We start from the raw sequence: 15225 nt of genomic DNA on the forward strand, positions 1-15225 counted from the left end.
CTATGGGCGGCACCATCCCTAGGCAGGATACCAAAGCTAGATGAATGTAAGTCAGAGAGCAAGCGGGTAAGCTGTGATCCCATGTTTTTACCTTGATTTCTCTAAATGATGGACTGTGACCTGAAAGTGTAGTCTAAATTCTTTCTTTTCCCATAATGCTTTTGGTCATATTTATTATGGCAACAGAAAGCTACAGAATAGAAGGAAATCCGCAGATATTTATATTCTGTGCATATAGTTTTTTTATTCAATAGACCATGTTGCTCAAAAAAACAGCATCTTAGAACAATTTATAGATGTTCTTCATTGTGATTATAGACAGTCAGAGTGTGTGTGTGTGTGTGTGTTATGATTGTTCACTTACAATTTGAAGTTGTATCTGTAACAGATTTTGAAGCTGAAAATAGATAACACAATTATATAAAGTAATTCCCATTCTTGCTTGCCTGTTTCAACAAAATGAATGTCAACCAGTAGGAGAAATAGTATCTATCAGGGATAACTATTTGTAGTCTAATAAGCCTATAGATTAGAGTCGCAAAGCTTACCTGTGTGTCTGACTCTTCTGTGAAGACTTTTAAATGATGTTCCATTCCTAAGAAGACATTTGGTTGAATTTCAAAACTGGCCTTCTGCTCAGACCTACAAGGCCAGATACACACACACACACACACACACACACACACACACACACACACACACACACACACACAAACACGATAACTATATCTATATATCTATATATAGATATATAGATATAGATAGATAGATAGATAGATAGATAGATAGATAGAGAGATAGATAGATAGATAGATAGATAAGATAGATACTAGAATTCTCCCTACAAACTTCAGGAAATCTTGAGTACAATTACATATGTGGATATTGATGAGATAGAATAAGAAGTCTCCAAGGCTACAAACAACACTCATGGGGACAAGCTGACCACTAAGCTGTTATATTTACATTTTCATCTAGAGAAAGTCTGCTCACAAGAACAGTATGTCCTCGATGAAATTGACTATGTGTGCCGGGTTCACTAAAGATGAGGAGGGGAGAGTAAGTCTGCTAAAGTAAAGCCAAGAACTATAGAAACAGACTACAGCACGCCTTCTTTGAAAATGGGTCCTCACGGGTACCCCTTTAGGCCACAAGTATTCTATTTAAAAAGAGAAGATAGCATACATGTCTAATTGAAATGTCCACAGATGCCAGGAAACTAGCAAAGGGCTATTGCAAGGGTGTTTCAGGGGAAGGAAGATAGAAAGCAAATAGTGTGGAGAGAGAAAGGAGTATACAAGGGGATTAATGTAACGGGAGGGTTAGAGTTGGTAGAGGTGGGAGAGCAGGGCAGGAGGAGAATAAAGAGGGAATAATTAACACAAATGGTGTTTGAAAATGTCACATAGAAACCTACTACGTAGAAGCGTTCTAAGATATGTACATATAAGTATTTAAGATGAGTTTAAATAGAGATGCTCTATAATGGGTAGGACAATGGCACTTCTAGATACCGTAGGCTATCAAATAAAATCTCAGCTTCGGGTATGGGTTGCGTCTGTGCAAGCTGCTTCTCAGTGAGGTACAATAGACCGTCTGCCACAAACATTACAGACTCTTGCCGCTGCTCTTTGCCACCCTGCAAAACTTGATGATAAGACACTGTCGCTGAAGACACCATACATTTGAGACATGGGAAACAGAGAAATCAAGCTTGGATTGAATTTGAAGCTTCATCCACACTGGCTAGTTTCGTAAAGCTGGATGGCCCTATATATGTAACGGGGAAGAAAACATTCAATAATCTACCCGGCTGTGAACTCCATCAGCAAAAGTAACAACTGGCTTGATAAGATATACCCGAGGCTGTAATGGTGGTACAACTATCACTGGAGTAACCAACCACTTAATGGTCGGATCTAAATAGCACTCATAAGGACCATGTCTGGAACCATTAACAAAGCCAAAAACTTGTATATAGCTATAGGCCCTGGGGAAGCTAGTACTGTATTTTGCCAAATGGACCTACTATTAAACTATGCCCTAAATTCTTATCTTTATATTCATTGGTTAGTATATCTCACTTCCTTCATCAAAAGTCTTGTAAAGTTCCCACATAGGGAATAAGAGACTATTGAGTTCTCAGCTTTAAATGGGGCATCTATACCATTTGTCTCCACACAAAGCTCAAGGATCATCATGGAAAAGGAGGTAGAAAGATTTTTAAGAAGCAGAGTAAGTAGATATCTGTATAGAAACATTATTTGCTTGACATGACAGGCCATTGCCCACATGAACTCACAGAAGTTGTAACTGCATGCATATACAACACATACACTTGCATGCGCGCACACACACACACACACACATACACAGAGAGACAGAGAGAGAGAGAGAGAGAGATACACTCAAACACAGAGACATACACATATATACACAAACACACATGCAGACATATATACTCACACACACACATACAAACATATACTCATACACACAGACACACACAGCAACAGGCACAGCAACACACACACACACAAACACGCACACACAACACACCATCAAGCCAGTCAGAATTCTTGCATGGATTTCATGAAGTGCCATACCCTAACTAGAGCTATTGATAACTGATGAACTATTGGGTAAGAACATTTTCTTCAGGGATATGCTCCCTGGAAGGTTACCCGTACTCCAGTAGATGGTCCTACCTCATGTACACACAGGAAACACTGAGTAGACTCAGTGGGCTCAGAGAACACATGAAATTGGGGAAAGCAATCTACCTCAACCAAATTGCTCTCTGACTGATACATGCAGGTTACAGCACACATTACCCTTCCAGATAAATTATATAAATATCTAGAAATGCAGCGAAATGCCAGAAGTCAGATAATGTCCTTGTTAGCTTTCTTTTGCTATGAACACTGTAACCAAGGGCAACTTGAGGCAGAACTGGCTTATTTCACTTTCAGCCTACAGTCCTCCTTGAAGGGAATCAGGGCAAGAACTCAAGCAGGAGCTGGTACAGAGGCCACAGTGGTGGGGCAGGGTGGGGCTGCTGCTTACTGGCTTGCTTCTTACTGCTTGTTCAGCCTGCTTTCAGAGTTGCACTGCCCAAGTGAGCCTTCTATAACAACTTATCAATCAAGAAAATGTCCTATAGACTTGCCTATAAGACAATCTGATGGAGGCAATTCTTCAGCTGGAAATTATGTCTTTCTGTAATGTATAGAGGCTTCCAGTGACCACACACACACACACACACACACACTGGTGAAAAGGTTTCTAAATTATTCTTTCACTTACAGAATTTAAAATGGGAAGAGTAGCATGATAATCTAAATGAATTTTGAATAGTTATTCAATAAAACAAGTAACTCATTAAGCAATGTACTTTTAAAAGCCAAGACCCTCCACAGATATGCCATTGCCTTTCACTAAATTATAGTTAAGTTAAAACATACAGCCTGTAGGAAGACGAAACAAGACCGGGATTCTTAACTAATTTAATAATTCATTGGCATTATTAAATATGATTTCCGAAACATGGAAATAGAAAAACACCACTACAAGTAGAATGTATGTTTGCTTACTGTCCACATAAAAACCCAAGAACTAGTGAATTAAAAAATGTTACATTTATGGGGCTGGGGATTTAGCTCAGTGGTAGAGCGGCTTACCTAGGAAGCGCAAGGCCCTGAGTTGGTCCCCAGCTCCGAAAAAAAAAAAAAAAAAAAAAAAAAAAGTTACATTTAATGAAACACTTTGACAAGTTCACTAGATACGAGACCAATATTGAAATCTAAGTAAATTATTATATTCAATGATAGGTGCTGTTTATAATAAGTGTAATTACACACAGATACTGCTGTGGCGATTGTAAAAGCATTGAGTTCTCAGAGCCAGAGGTTTGGGCAGTGCTACATCCTGTCATTAGCACACATGAGGCCCTGGGTCAATCTCACACCACCAGGAGAAAAGGATCCAGGAAAAAAAAGATGCACATTTGGATTGAAATGAAAGTATAAGCTATATTAAAGGCAAGGAAGTGAAACAACAATAAACAGATATAATGTTTCAGGTACAAAATACCTTAATATCCTGAGGAAGTCATCTTTCTGCATGCTGCAGAGTCTGTGTGACCACAGTGATGCCAACGGGATTTCCAATGACACTGGGTAGTTAAGACTGAAGATAAAAATTAAAAGTGAAGATCATTAGGCTACTGAACTGTATCAGCTCAATATGAAATTATAGAAGTTGTAACAAAAAAGTGCTGGCTTGAATGTAACCAAACAGACAAACAGAGAAAAAGATCGAGGGACAGAGTGACACATGAACAGAAACTATGTGTGTACAGGGTGAAACCCGAGAGCAGGGAGGCTGACCATATAAACAGTTACTGAGTTAACTGTTATCAGATACAGAAGAATTAAACGCATTGTCATATCAAATTACACATGAAAGTCAGGTCTATGCACACCGATCACAGAGTCATAAAATATAGAAACTTATGATTACCATGCAGAAATTTACTCCAATATTAAAATCAATATTAATTTTAATTAAAATGATTCAGTTATTTAAAATAATGTGAATATTAAAACATATTAATAATATTAAAAATACAGAGTAACAATTCTGACTACATCAAAAGTTATAATATACGTAGACCAAGAGATACCCAGAAAATGTCAAACTAAGCCATGAGAAAAAAAAAAACAAACCTGAAGCTAGTGCTTGTAGACTGATCATTATGGAAGCAGCTAATATTTCCCTAATTTTGAAAGTTACTAAATTCAGAATGCAAGTCTTTATGATAATGGATGTTCCAGGAATTCTCAAATGTGAAAGGAAATTTAAACAAATGTCCTTTCATGGACTTCGCAGCACAAAGTACACTCATTACTACGCAGACCACATCTACAAAATCATTGTTCATTGTCAAAGAGCCATTTATAGTTCGCAACTAAAGCCACTAATTAGCATGAACACCATGAGTTACTCTCACCGAATTGATATGGTAATAGACAAAACAAAGAAATAAGAAATTTTAATTAGTCTATGCAACATTTATGCTCATGAATTTGCGTTCTCATCTTGGCTTTAACACAGTGAAAACAATGACAAGAAGCTAGTTTTCATCAACCTGCATGGACTCGGGCCCAGGAACTCTGGTCGGGAACCATGAGCAGAGAAGCTTTGAACTTTCTACCCTGTGACAGCTGAGAGCTTTGTGCCTCATCTAAGAATCACCCAGTGTTGTACAATAAAAACACAACTTCTGGATGGTGACTTTTATTTAGAAGATAGAATTAAAAATGTCAAATAAGATCACTAATTGTCTAATTAATCCCAAATGGGCAAAAGATCTCAACATAAAACACTGAACCTGATAACAGAGAAAGTGGGAGAATAGCCTTGAACACATTCGTACAGGAGGCAACTCTCTGATCAGAACACCTGTAGTGTAGGCATTGGGGTTAACAATTAAAAAATGGGAGCTCATGAAAGCTTCTGTAAGGCAAAGGATGCTGTCAGTCAGACAAAACATCAGCCTACAGGATGGGAAAAGTTTTATTTTTTTAACCAACTCTACATCCAATCAAGGTCCAATATCCCAAATATATAAAGAACTCAATGAGCTAGATATCAATAAAATCAAATCATCTGATTAAAAAGTGGGATCCGTAACCATCAGGAAAGCGAAAACTACCTTGAGATTCCTTCTTACACATGTCAGAATGGCTGAGATCAATAAAACAAGTTACAGCTCCTGGTGGCTGGGATCTAGGCTAAGAGAACACTTCTCCAGTGCTGGTGGGAGTGCAACCTGTACAGCCACTGCGGACATCAATATGGCAGCTCCTCGGAAAGTTGGGAATCGATGTACATCAAGAGCCAGCTATACCCACTGTTAGGGACGTACTCAGAGGATGCTCCATCCTACCACACAAACACTTGCTCAGTCATGTTTATTGTGGCTTTATTCATAATAGCCAGAAACTGGGAACAACCTAGATACTCGTCAACAGAAACAGAGATAAAGAAAATGTGATACATTTATACAACGGAGTATTACTCAGCTGCTAAAAAAAAGACATTGTGAAATTTGCAGGGAAAGGAAGAGAACTATGAAAAAATAATTCAACCTGAGGAAGGTTACGGAGACCCAGAAAGATAAATATGGTATACATCCACTTAAAGGTAAATTTTGGCCATTAAATAAATGATAACTATGCTACAGTCTGTAGGACGAGAGAGGTTAGGTTAGGTGGGGAGGAGGGGTCTGGGGGCAGGGGGTCACATGGATTTTCCAGGGAGGGAGAAATAGACTAGATTGTATGGGTGGACTGGGGTGGGTAGAGAAGGGGGGGTATGTCAGGTTGTGGGGGAGGGGAAGTGGGATGGAGGGAGACAGTGCTGTGAGAGACAGCTGGAATTGGGGGTCATTTGGGGAGGGTTGAAAACCCAGGGCAATGGAATCTTCCTGGAATCTATGAAGGTGATCCTACTGAGGACTCCTAGTTAAGGAGCCATTTCTCCCAGCTGGGCAAGGATCCCAGTTGTGGGACTGGCTTGAATTCAGTTGAGTTGTTGGCCAGGAGGGTCCCATGGAAATCCCCAAATAACCCAAGCTATTGCTAAAAACAAAGGTTTTCTCTGCACAAAACGACCGTGACCCGCTGGCCAAGGACAGTACACAACTCATCAACTCATTGAACGTGAAGAAGTCAGCTGATATCTACACGAAGTCTGCCCGAGCCACTGAGCTCTCGTCTCTTCGGTGTGGAAAAAGACAGAGTTGCAGGCTGCTAAAAGAGAAACGTGGAGAAACTCGAACACCATCCCAACCTCAACACCTTTGACACACAATCTGCCCCACGGCTACGTACACTGGTTTGATTGTGGTATAGAACTTGTGGGAGCAGCCAACCGATGTGTGACTTTACGTAAGGCCCACTTCATGAGAAGAAACTCATACCACCTAACAGTGCTTGGATAACCAAGAACCAAAGACTAGATAGTTCAGAGACCTAGGATAAAGTCAAACACTCCTGGCCAAAAATATCAATAAAATGACTCCTAATGGTAGTCTGCAATACTTGTAGATTAGTGCCCTATCCAGTCATCATCAGAGTTGCTTTCTCTGGCAGCAGATGGGAACAGATTCGGAGACATACGGCCAGACATTATACTGAGTGGCTGTCAAAATAGGAGGTCTCCATTAAATCCTCCCTCACAAAGCCCAGGGGATCCCATGAAAGAGGAGGTGAGGATTGTTAGAGCGAGAGGGGACAGAGGACACCAGTAGAACACGGCTCTCTGAATCAACTAAGCAGGGCACATACGAGCTCATAAAGACCGAAGCAGCAATCACAGGGCCAAGTGGCTCTACACCAGGTCCCCTGCATGTATGCTAAACCTATTAGCTTAGTATTTTATGGGAGTCCCAACTATGAGAACAAGTCGGTCTCTGACCTTTTGTGCCTGTTCTTGGGACTCTAGTTGGGCTGCCCTGACCAACTTTGACATGATAGTTTTTGTTTCATCTTGTTATAGTGTATTTTGTCATGTTTGTTTTTTAATCTCCTAGAAACCTGTTCATTTCTGACTTGAGACAGAAAGGGGTTGTACCGGGACAGGATGGGAGGGGAGGAGGAACTGGGCGGAGTAGAGGGAGGGGAGATTATAATCAGGATATAATGTGTGAGAAAAGAATCTACTTTCAATAAAAAAAATAAAAATTAAATTAAAAAAGCCCGTGAGGATCTTATATAGCACATCATTACCATATAAAAGGAAAGTGCCACATGCCCCACCCCACCCACTGACCCTTCATTGATAAGAGGTCAAGCCTTATTATCTACAGGCTAACTTTGCTCCAACATGTCAGAAAACAGTCCCAAGGAAGCCATCTGAATCTGCACAAGGACAGGTCCCTCCCTGTGCACAACTATGAAAGCTGATAGCATGCAAGGCTCTGCATACTGAGGTAGGAAAAATCCAGTTACTCAGAAACTAAGGATGCGCTACAGCGCTTCCGTAAAATGCCCCTGCATAGTAGTTTAAAGGGGCACTGATAACGTGATTGTAGGCTGTCCTCTTCCGATGGGGATAAAGGGAAAGAGCCCACTGCTGTCTTCATCCTGGGGCACAGTACAGACCTGCTGTAGGAAAGGAATAAAGCTCTACCATTTTCTGCTAAGATCAAGAACCCTGTCTTCCTCTGAGGAGAGGAGTAAGCATCCACACCAGAGCAGGTGGTAGCCTGCAGTGAGCTCATTCTCAGGAGAAGTGCAGAAAACCCAAACCCAGACAGCTATAGCTGCCCACTACAGGAATAGAGTCGGCATCACTTAGCTCCATCCGAACCCACAGACTTGGGCCTAAGACAGCACGAGGATGGCAGAACCCTTGCCTATAACTGCGGAAACTGCTCTAAACAACGGAGAATCTCTTCAGCTAACAGAGGAGTGGGGTAGGGAGTGGAGGAACATGGAACTGGATCCCTTCTGAGGTCTTGGTACAAAAGCAACATCCAAAGCTGCTGCCAGAGAGAAACTTAGAGGAAGTCTTTCTGAAAATGGTCCAGAGCCTACTCCCACAATGCACTTGGTCAAAGGGGTGGGAGGGTGGGGAAGCGGCACTCTGAACGCTGACAACTGGGCATGCGCTAAATGCCAAACTCAGGTTGACTCATACTGCTTGGCCATCATCTGCGGGGGGGGGGGGGCCCGGAATCAGAGAATCGGAAAGTTTCCATAGGATTTAAACGAACTGAAATATTAATGCAAAACATGAAGAGAAGTAGTGGAACTGGGGAGTGCAGAGGACAGAGATGCGGTACCCAGAAGCTATTCTGCAGTTAAGCGTACATGTGCGAGATGTCAAATCCAAGCCGAAGAGAGCAACCATGAGGCAGTTGATACATCTTAGGAGAGATGAGCAAGGATTTTAGGAATAAAATGAAAATATCAAAGTGAATTTTCAGCGAATTATTTTAAAGTTTAGAAACCATCAAGTAAGACAACCCTCCCCCCCCCAAAAAAAAATCCCTACAGATTTCATATTCACAATAGTGCAAACAACTGGCTCTCTAAACAGAATTGTTAGCCATGAATTGTTTTGATGTTGAAAGGTATGCTGTGACTTGTATGACAGAATTAGTCCTGAAGCAAGGCACACCGGAAGGAATGGTGCAGTGTCTGTTTAGCCAAAGTTTAACATAAAAAAAAAAGCTGTGTACAAAATTAGCCACTATCAGAAATGAAATGGCTCATTAAAATATTTCCTGTTACTTGCTGCTACTAGATGTCCTGCTTGATAAAGTGAAGTTCTCCACATGGAAATAAATGTGTGCGGAGGTCAATGCCAGAACGCGGCTGCTCAGTGTAGTGGCACAAACAGACATTTTCCCAGACTTGGGAGAAACACTCACTCCCTGTTTGAGCCCTGTTACAGACACTGGGTGTTTTCTCTGTGAGCATTCCTTTCTCAGCGATTGGAATAATTGTATAGGTCAAAGGACATAACTAATGAATAACTGAGTTTTGACCTCCCCCACGCAGTCCTAGGTCTTCCGGCTTTTCTCCTCAGGCGCTGTTCCCTCCCTGGGGACATAGTCCCGCAGAGTCCCTACACTTTATCACAGTCCGTCTGCCTTCCCAGGACTGCAGAGGCATCACTGAGAGTTTGGTTCATTGAGTTATTCTGTCATTATTCATTATTAAACACCTCCCAGAGCAGTTACTAATGCAGATAGAATTTGATTTATGCATCCAGGAATCTAGGAGGATAAGCCATAGTAGGGCAATCAACAAAATATCCTTTCAGAAGTCTCATAACAGTGAGGGGGAGAACAAACACAATAAAACAGTGAAGTATTTAAATTTTGCATTAGAAAATATAATGCCAGCATTGAAAGTATCCATCAATGGAGGTGATTTATTGAATAAAGGTTTGCATGCAAATTCCATGTCATTCTTTACTCGAAAAGGGCCATTATTTGTATGAAAATCATTTGGGGAATCTCATTATAGGGAAAAATACAATGGCAAAGCTGCATCTCGGGAACATAACTCTTGGTGGGAATGGGCATTAATCAGATTTCCTGTAAGCCTCAGACATTAAGAAAATATTTCCCAGACTGTTTGGCTGTCTGAAGATCGTTGAGAAGAGTGGAGCTATGCAGGACCCCTTGAAGATGATGGACATGCCGAGCCCAGAGTCAGAGTGCAGGCGGTACTAAGGCCCGCAGAGGTCAGAGTTTGCGTTGAGGTTGGGAGAGTTGGGCACCTTTATGAAAGGCTTAACTGTTTGTTAGAACATTCTGTGGACACTGGGGGAACTGAAATTGTTTTAAGTTCCTTTGGGGGTGAATGCCCAGGCTCCATTGTGTCTCTGAGAAGCAGAGTAGAAACACACAGAGTTCAAAAGAGACAACCAGAAAAGCCTCAGATATACATCCTCCACCCCCTCCACCCTCCCTGCAGTTCTCTCTTTTTGTCTGCTCATTCCTTCTTGGCATTTCTGCCCCGGGCTGCCCAGGGCCCGAGTTCCACCCTTTAACACTTAGGGTGACATGAAGAGACTCCATAAGTACAATGCTGTTTACCTCAGTTCTTATCTGGTGCCCTTCCTCAGGAAAAGAGCTGCTGACAGAGATGTGTAATGGTTGAGTGGGGTCTCACTTTACAGAGTCAAGCCCAAGGGAAGGGGACCCTGCGGGCTCTAGGTTAACACACCCTGGATTGACTGGCTGCCTATGTGTTCTCTGCATGATTGGAGCCTGGCAGGCTGATACCTGTGGCACAGATGAGCCAGCCTGAGGTAGAACACGTACAGAGTCAGCAAGGATGTGGGCAGGGGTCTGTCCCTGTAGTTTCCCTTCCTCCTTTTCTCCAATTGTCCTATGCCAATAATCATTCCCAGGAAGAGTATCTTAGAATTCTAGAATGAATATTCATGTTGTCTCTCAATTTTGGCTCCCTAATCCTCCTTTCTACCGGTTTCCCTTTCCATGACTCCCTTCCAACTTCACGACCTATCCCAACCCCCCAAATATATACATATATTAAAAATTAAAACCTAAGATTTTCATATACTTAAAAAATAATACATGTTCCGCTTGACTTTCAGGTCAAGGATACTTCAGTTAAGATGATAGTTCTCAGTTTCTTCCACTTGCAGCACATACCATGATCTTATTTTTCTTTCTGGCTGCATGTATGTTGACCATGGCAGACATGCGGGATGAACTGTGGCACATAGGTCTTAGGGGATCTTGGAATTACCACTGACTGCTTATGTGCATAGGAGCCCAGCCTCTTTGGCCTCGGTGGCTTGGCTGCACACACAGGTGGACAGGGACTTAATGACAATCTGGTTTTGTCCCCAGTAGAGTCTGACACACAATGAATGCTTCGAGAGTAACTCCAATGAGAGTGAATTGGACAGTTTAGGAACATTGTGGGGTGTTTTTTTTTTCCTCTGCGCGTTGCTAGGAGCTGTTAATTGTAGTCTGGGAAATTGTTCCCATTTACATTAACTCCAAATACATTAGCGGTTGGACCTGGGAAAATGCACCAGTGGTTGACTGACCTATTTTGGGTGAACTGTTATTTGAATTAGTAAATTGTGTGACCAAGAATAAAAGAATCGAGGTTTCCATGAGTGTTTTATGTTAGAGGTGGGGTGTTCATGTGTCTGCTGAGTGCAGGTACCCACAACCTCTCTCCTAGCTTATCACTCTCCCTTCTGATCTGTGTCTTGCCCCCCCCCCCCCGACAACTCATTTTAGAGGCTGAGGGATTGTGGCGCTGGAGGTATGGCTAAGCGGTTAACACATTTGTTGCTCTAAGACCTGGTTTGATTTCCAGAACCCTTGTCAGAGGACTTACACCTGAGTGTAACTCCAATTCCAGGAGATCCAATACCTTCCTCTGACCTCTCTAGGCACCAGGCATGCTTGAAGTACACACACACACACACACATGCACACACACAGACACATACATATGCAAACAAAAACTCATGCACCAAAAAAAAGAAAAGAAAAATCAGTGATAGTGTTTTCAAATATTTTGTTTAATATTTATACAAGCAAATAATGTGTTTTGATCAAATCTTCCCCCATTTCCTCCCCATTACCCCTCACACCACTGTTCCCTTCCACCATCATGCTCTCTCCCTCCCCCTCCCCCTCCCTCCCTCTCTCTCTCTCTCTCTCTCTCTCTCTCGTTTTAATACCCGCTAAGGACACTCAGTGCTGCCTGAATGTGCATGAGTGTGGAGATGCCCTATATTGAAGCATTGGTAGCCATTTAGGGGCTGCATTCCTTTTTTAAAAAAAACTGGTTCTCCATCTCTCAGAAGCCATCATTGCCTCTTCTGAGAGGACCGGGACTTCATGAGTTCCTCTAATCAGCTGTTACCTGGGCTGTCTTGATCTTGTGAGGGTCTTATGCAGACTGTCACAATCACCACAAATTCACATGTGCAATGTCCTGTCAGGTCTAGCTTGTAGGGAGAAACCTGGGTATCTCCACAGCACTAAGTATGTTCATGGGGGTCAAGAGTGGGAGGTAGAGAGTCTCACCCTTCCTCAAGTACATGATGTTTTCATTCCTTTTCTTTTGTAAGATTTTATTAAAATGGAATTCTTCAGAGAGTATGGAAGACTGTTACTGTAGTGGCCAACACAGACAGCAGCATTTTCTCTACTTAGAAAATATAAGACTATATTGATCCCTGACAGTTACCATTTCAAAGGAGAAAATTTCCATTCACTTAGAATCTTTCTTGATAGAGGAAACGAGTTTCCAATCTTTAGAAGAAGGCAAGAACAATTTGAACCAGCAGAAGGCAGGGGACCACTGGACACCCAGTTGTCTGAAAGAGCGAATGAGAATAAAGAAGGCTTTCTTTTGTGACTTTGCAGGTTACTGGAGATATCTGCACTCAGACAGGATCTCCAATCTCAACTCTTTAAACCTCTATGATGGCCAGCTACTGACATATTGGAGTATCTGTTGACATCTTAGGGTCTTCCCACATTCATCCCTCAGTAGAGCCCTGGGCAGCCCAGTCTTTAGTTTACCAGTTTCTGAAACCAGGGAAAGTGAAACTTCACAGAGCCCTGCTCCACTAGTTTCACATTTGACAAATCGCATAAATTTATTTACTACTGAAAAATTGAAAGAGAACTATGTAGCCTTACTTGCTCTCTAAAGCAGGACAGTGTGTCAAGAAACCAGACATTGTCTAATCTAATCTGGAGGGCTGAGTGTAAAGAACAGTCTTAACTCTCCCTCTCCCCCCCTCTCTCTCTCTCTCTCTCTCTCTCTCTCTCTCTCTCTCCTCCACACACACACACACACACACACACACACACACACACACACACACACCACATCTGTTAATATGAAAAGCAAATCCATGCAGAGAGGCAGAGTATGTCACCCCAAATGGACATCGATGTAAATACCACTTAGAGAGGTCAAAAACCTGTCGAAAGCGCTTTGCCAATGTCCCGTGGGCCTGAAAGCAGTGTGCAAACTTACAAACTCATGCTCAGTCCTGCAGCAAGGGCACAACTTCCTACCCAGTGGCACTAGACCTTACTATCCCAGAAATAGCTCTTTACCAGCCCTCCTCCCCAGCCTTCCTCCCCAGCCCTCCTCTACTTCCCTCCTCACCTGCCCTCTTTGCCTGCCCTCTCCAAGTCAACCCTTGGTTTCCCATGCCTGTTCCTTCCTACAAGTCACCAACCCAAGACACGAGATCTGTTCTCCCTGTCTTGTCTCTCCAGTTCACAGTTTTCTGTTTCTTTGCTAAGGTGTCTGAATGTAATCACCCTTTAGAGTTCCTCATGCATGTTATGAAACCTTTGCTGGCTTGTCTCATATTGGTCTGTCCTTTTGTCATAGTTTACAGAGCCTTAAGGAGAAAACACAAGATGTAGTTCTCCTCTTGTTTACATGCATTTATGTGTTTGTTTGAGTGCGTGTATGTTGTGGGTGTGTTCCCTTGTGAAGGACTGCACAAGGGTGAGGGTGTCCATGCCTATGTGAGTTCTTGTACGGAAAGCAGAGGATGATTTTGGGATAGCTTTCTCCATGACTCTCTACCTTATATAGTGAGTAATGAAACAAGGCCACACTGAATCTGAATCCCTTCAATGAAACTAGCCTGGTTAACTGGATTTCTCCAGGGAGCCCCATTTCCATATTCCTAGTGCTAGCTCTACTGAGAAACCTTCCTGCCTGTCCTAAAAGCATCTAACACTGAGATCTCAATTCCAAATCTCCAGGCATTGTTCCTGAGTCATCTCTCCCTGGCTTGCACCCACCTTCCCCCACCCCCCACATCTTCTAGGAACGCAGTGTGTGACAATCATTAGGCGAAGGGTTGAGAATTGAGAACCAGAGCAGGGCACACTGTGTGTGTGAGCTGTCCTCCAGCCAATGTCAGGGAAACTACTTTGCACTTAGTTTGTACTTAAGAATCATTTCTGGCTGCTTCACAGAGAAGCAGTCTTCATGGCCTTTATCGAAAATATTGCTGCTGCCTTCCCCCTTCGCTGCATTGCTGAGATAAGTTTTAAATCCACACCTCTTTAATATTAATGGAATATTCATTAACACTTGAACACTCATTGTGTCCCCAGCTGTGCCTTGGACCCCTAAGTCTGATGAGAATCTGGAGAGATAAGTGACATAAAACATCCCATTAGCAGCCTGTCAGGGGCTGTCTCCCGCCCTTTCTATTATGCTGCTTGCTGAGTGACCACAGAAACAACGTGGCTTTCTTTTTTAATTACACTCAATTAATTGCAGTGGTGCCTAATCTAGTCGAAAAGAAAAGGCTCAAGATGCTATCAGGTTAGTGCAAGAATATACTTTTCCCTAATTCTTTTTTTTCTTGGCACCGTCTGTGAATAAGTGTGTTAAAGGTTCAATTGGTTTAATTATGCCAAACCAAATCTATAAGGAATATGGTAAATGCAATTAAAATTTAATCAGTTGATATAGAGTAGATTCAATACAGTTTTCTCCAAATCAAATAAGCTTAAAAGTATGCTTCTGGTATACTTGAGGCATAAATAAGTTTGTAGTGTGAGCTGTTGTAGTCTTGGGTGTCAAACACGTGGGCTGGTATGTCATGTGACCTTTAGGAAAGCCACTAAAATCAGAACTACCTGTCAAATGATGATGTATACTC

Source organism: Rattus rattus, chromosome 2 (genome assembly GCF_011064425.1).
Source record: "Rattus rattus isolate New Zealand chromosome 2, Rrattus_CSIRO_v1, whole genome shotgun sequence".
NCBI lineage: Eukaryota > Metazoa > Chordata > Mammalia > Rodentia > Muridae > Rattus > Rattus rattus.